Below are 6,214 nucleotides of genomic sequence, written 5' to 3'. Positions count from 1 at the left end.
ATATATATATATATATATATATATATATATCGCTTTGGTGATACATTAGTTTTCTTGTTCATCCCTTGTGAATATCTTTAGTCCCACTGAAGAAATTTGTTATACCACATATTTAATGGAGGCACTCCGATGGGTTTAAATGACCTACAAAAGAATACCCGATCACTACGTATAAGTTTTGGCTACCCATGTAATCACCCATGCCCTTAACAATATTAGTGATTTATGTCGTGATCACTCTTCCTAATCTTCTTCCACCAGCCCTTCATAGTTACCGGAACTAGTTCTCGCCATGGTGGTAGAAATTCCCTCTTCTTGGGTTGGATGAGAACTGGTCGCCGGAGCTTCAAATGGCATCAAGTTAATAGTTATTGCCGCCTTCAGGTTGTGATCACTCTCCTCTTGCATCATAGGCAATTAGATATGCCCTTTTTGTTGGCAAGGTTGCTGACTAGGTACTTCAGTCTTAGTGCCTTGAACTTCAAGGTTCCTCAAGCTAGCGGCTACCCCAATTGTGAGATACCACCTTGAGACCATTGATATTGCAGTGCTGCTCTCTTGTTTCTACAGTGCCTTGAAGCGTGAATGTGTAATGATCCTCACTTCGTTAGGAGTCAGCCGCTGGCCAAAATCACTGTAAGTAGTAAGGTAGTCCCTAGGGAAAGTGACCCTTACTAAATAGATGTTGGAGCCAGGCCCCTCATGGTGTCAAGGTAAGCTGAGAGGAAAAAATGAGAGCGGGACCGGATACAGACTATTGAAGTTGTACCACTCTCCATCCACGTTCCTAACATAGAACCAGTGATCCCGGAAGTGGTAGATGAGGACAGTTTCCAGTTCAGGATTGGATTGGGATGCCACTGTAGCTTGGGAATACATGGAGATAAATTAGAGGTCCCATACCTCTAGTACCCTCTTCAAAACCTATTAATGAAAAGAAACAAAGGTTCACGAAATGATATGGAATAGCAATTCCAGCGGATTGAGCTGACCTAATAGGAAAATGTTCTAACTTGAATAATCCCGCTAGTATACAACTTACCACTAGAATAAGTAATGCATGCAACATTGCAATTGATGTAATCATGGAAGACATCACCATGACAAGAGGCACCAGGATTGCATGATGGTGGATTTGTAGAGAAGAATTTTTGGTGTTTGAGAGAAGTGCATCTAGCACTTTAATTTTGGGAGAAGTGTCACCACCGGATTTAGAAAGATAAAGTGCATATACCACTTTAATTTTCGAAGGAGTGAAGTGTATTATTTCTTGCCCATAAGAAATTCTAGAAGTCCCATCATAAGCAACATATATATCCCTATGGTGATACATTAGTTTTCTTGTTCATGCCCTGCAAACATCTGTATTCTCACTGAAGAATTTTTTTATACCACATATTTAGTGGAGGCACTCCAACTACAAAAGAATTCCTAATCACAACATAATAAATTTGACTACCAAAGGAATCACCCGTGCGCTCAACAATATTGGTGATTTATGTCTATTCCAGCTAGGACATGGGAGTTCTATTCATGCATTAATCATCATCATTATTGAATTATCTTTAGTCGTGTGTGGACACACCATCTTTAGATCACTAAAGGCACTCTTAAATGCTATGATTGAAGATTTGATGAGTGTTCGAATGAAATCAGATTGTTCATAAGAATTTGATATATCAGCGCAATCATCATAACACTTCACATTTGGTACACTTCAATTTGGTATGGAATTTTGGCGTTGCAATTGTTGTTTCACACGAAAAGCCTCGTCAAAATTATTCAGTGCCAGATGAGACACACATCTGTGCTTGTCTGTAACCTTGCACCTACTGGCAACTTTTTCACATGGTTGTGACCTGTGAGCAATTGTTGAACCAGGAAGTTTAAATGCGAGCAGGTAGCAGGTCCCCCCTGGGCTGTGATATCTGAACTCTGGAGTCTAAACCTTGTGGGTGGAGCTGTGGTGTCACTGTTTCCTCCGTGCCGCATCATGTGGATTGCACAAATGAAACACCACTTTCAGATTGAGTGGGCTATCTGTCCAATACAACTTCCACAACCACACGGAGTGCTTGGAGGGAGAGATGTCGGAATTCCCAGTTACGGAGGTGTGATAGTTTGTGCTATGGTAATAAGCGCATGTTCTTTCTACATGAAACAACTTCACCAATTTGGCCATTTTTCGATCACTGGCAACTTATCGGATATCTAGGATACACAGAAATCCCTTTTGGGTCTTGTGAAAAGCAGCAGTCGGTCATCACAAACTACGAAACGAGGAAGATTGTTATTTGATTGTAATATGACATACCCATGTATGCACCTGAAATGGTTGAAAGATTAGGAATGTTTTGCTATGCATAGAAAAGCTAAATATCAAAAGGACAAAATAGACTGTCATCAACCTCAAGTCGACATCATTTGACCCAGATAGTAAAAGCGGAATAGATTTGTAGTATGAATGCTAAACCTATTATTACATGCCATCCCAGATATGAACCTTCAACATATAGATAAGAATGTTTTGGACTATGCTCTACACAGAGCAACGCATCCACTCTTATCAGGGTGACCAAACCTTACTTTAGATAAGGCAACAAGGGAACTTGAGATCTACCCATCTAGCCAACCCCGAAATCTATTATAAAGTAGTAGAATTTCAAATGAATTCGAACAAATTCAGAAAAAAGATATGCACAGACTCATTTTAAATGAATTTCCTGCATGTAAATATGTCATCACACACGTTCAATACAGCATATCAGAAGTTCACAATAGTTTCCCAAGCGAACAGAGACTTCGTTTTATTTTTGTGTTCAAGAATGTTCCTATGTGAATGAAGAAGAAAAATGACATCCTAATGTTGTTCCACTGGCCCTTCATAGTTGCCGGAGCTAGGTTCCTCCATGTTAAAATTCTCTCTTCTTGGGCTGGATTAGAACTGGTCGCCGGAGCTTCAAATGGCATCAACCTAATAGCTATTGCGCCTTCAAGCCGTCACCACTCTCCTCTTGCATCATAGGCAGTGAGGCATGCCCTTTTGTTGGCAAGGTTGCTGACTAGGTACTTCAGTCTTTGTGCCTGGAACTTCGAAGGTTCCTAGAGCTAGCGGCTACCCCCACTATGAGATACCTCCTCGAGACCATTGCTATTGTAGTGATGCTCTCTTCTTTCTGCCGTGCCTTGAAGCCTGAATGTGTAATGGTCCTGGCTTCATTAGGTGTCAACCACTGGCCAAAATCATTGTAATCAGTAGGGCAGTCTTTAGGAAAAGTGCCCCTTACTACATAGATGTTCGAGCGAGGCCCGCTCATGGTGTCAAGGTAAGCCGAGAGGAAAAAAAATGAGAGATGGACAGAATACATACTATTGAAGTTGTACCACTCCCCATCCACGTTCCAAATGTAGAAACAATGATCCTGGAAGTGGAAAATGAAGACAATTTCTAGTTCACGATTGGATTGGGATGCCTATGCAGCTTGGGAATACATGCAAATAAATTAGAGGTCCCATACCTCTAGTACCCTCTTCAAAACCTAACAACGGAAAGAAACATAGCTTCATGAAATGATGTGGAGTAGCAATTCCAGGGAATGAGTAGAGCTAATAGGAAAACATCCTAACTTGAATACTGCTAGTATACACCTTACCATCAGAATAAATAATGCATGCAATATTGCAATTGATGGACTCATGGAAGACATCACAACAAAGGAAGCTTATGGAGATGCAACATGCAAACCGAAAGGAAGAGAAGCAATAAATTTGGAAAATATCTTTTAAAATAAAGTAATAACCAATGCCATCAGCCTGATGGCCCCGCAACCCATGAATTCATTAGTGCATGCATAGGAATTTTCTTACTGTTGAGTTATCTATACTTCAATAACTATGTCTTTTCTGAAGTAAAATAGTCTATTTGCTCATGGATTTATATGCGAACCTTTTTCATTTGAGCATCTACATAGTGCATATTATGGTAGACCTCTCTTGGATATATTGGTTTTGGACCTACTTCAATATGAATGAAAGAAATAGCGCAACACTTCAAATTCCAAACTTTTATGTTCTGTATTGCTGATGCAAATCAATCAAAAAATTCCAAAATGGCTCATAAATCACACGATCATGATGAAGTTCGATCATATATACTTGTTGTTGTGAAGTTTCTATACTAATAACTTCCACAATAGCACTAACAGGTTCTACAAAGTCCCAAATTTTACCCAGACCACCTCTTTTAACGAAACCAGCCACACCATCTTGAGCTTATAGTCGTTGGTGAATTGACCAAATTTGTAGTGGAAGACTTTCCTGAGGTCAAAAACAAACACTAAAGTATGAAACAAGTTTCAAATAACCAAGTCATTATAACATATAACTATAGAGTTTTGGGTTTTGGATCTCGGCCTCCATAGAGGCTGAATTTTTGAAAAAAATCAGAATTCAAAATTTCCGGTTTAAAAAAAGCTGAATAAAATTGTACAAGTAAACAAGGATATGAGGTGTGTGTGTGTGTAAAATTTCAGGATGAAATACGTTGTAATGCGACATAAAAAAAAGACAAATTCTTGGTCTGGTAGGATGAATACTACTCCCTCTGATCCAAATTAATTGACACTGCCTCATGTTGTAGAGAGGCTGCGTCAATTAATTCGGATCAATGGTAGTAGCTTTTTTACGAGCTTCGCTTCTATAAATAGAGTATCAATTATTAACATCATCACATGTGTACCCATGTGGAACATGCATATTTGTAAAAACCAGTAATGAACTATTATGAACTTGCACCCACTGCCCTCATAAATTAGGATGGGCGACAAAGACATGAAGAGAACTATTTTTGATCATTCTGCAGACAACGATTTAGTTACACATGCATGAGAAACCCTAGCGACGCTTTATAACTTCCCTCTAGCAAGTTTGTGGCTATTATTAAGCTAATAAATGTGATTAACATAGCGCCATCCCAAACGAAGGATATTCTTTTCCTCAAAAAATAGACAAGATATATTGGTAGCTTCATCTCAACGAATATTAAGCATACAGTTTCATAGTTCTACAAATGCAATATATTGATGGCTGATAGCCTACTACCATGCATAACCAAAAAGAAAACCGTATGAATGCACCGTGCATAGCCAAATCCAAGATGATAATAACTGCATTGCTTGTGAATGTTTTAGTTGACCAGCATTCGGCAAATGAAGCTCTCCACTGCTTTTGCTAGGACCTGTTAACTTCCCTTGCATGTCGCTTACCTGGTGAAGACATTTGGACACAGGGGACGAATTGAATTGTCTCACTCTGTTTGGAGCAAGCTCCAACGACTCGCCATTTTATTTCTTCCACGTACTAAGCAAGCAATCTTTCTTTCTTTGCGCGGGGGAGGGAGGGGGGGAGCCATATGGTACAATGATGTATTCTTGGCTCGTGTTCCTTTGTGTAAAGATTAGATTTCTGCTGTCTTTTCAGTTTTGTCAGGTCAGTGTGTACGTGGTTTGTACTATGATCCTTATGATATAATGAGACTCGTATTATCATGCAAAAAAAAACTGCACGTTGCACATAGATTTCATGATGGTCTATTGCATGTCTATTTTCCTTTCTCACAAGCATTTATGCATGATACCATCAACAATTAGAAAATAAATAAAATCTAATACAGTATCAAAATTCAGACCGACATTAACCAGCGAGTGCATAATCACATAACAGAAAAAAAGAATGCAGCTATTCCCAATCCATTCCTAGTGTACCATTCAGAGATATTTAATTATAAGATATACATCCAGTGTATCCGTTATCTCTGGCTCGGCCATGGATCTTCCATCACATTAGAGCATAAGTAAAAGAAAAATAAATCACTGTCACAGTACAGAGCAACGCTTTTCTTTAGAACAGGCAGGAGCTCTGCCTTTGCTTTAAGAAGAGAATTGGCCAGTTTATAAAAAAAACTGGCCGAAAATCAATGCAAGGAAACACACCCCGGGGCTGCATACCCAATAAGCCAACTTCACTGTCGCCCAAACGACCAGAGTTGCCATCCTACCACACGACCCGGAGCTGCCACTTCGGCTTGCAAACCTCATCAACTCACACATGCTAGCCCTGAGGCCACACTCCACAAGAGTCGACGACCACTCCATAGCACCGAGGTGCTCTCCAGAGCCGCCACTCCAATTTCCCAGCCGGCCCTGAGGCCGCGCTC

Source organism: Triticum dicoccoides, chromosome 1B (assembly GCF_002162155.2).
Source record: "Triticum dicoccoides isolate Atlit2015 ecotype Zavitan chromosome 1B, WEW_v2.0, whole genome shotgun sequence".
Classification (NCBI taxonomy): Eukaryota; Viridiplantae; Streptophyta; class Magnoliopsida; order Poales; family Poaceae; genus Triticum; species Triticum dicoccoides.
This window is presented reverse-complemented; position numbering follows the sequence as displayed.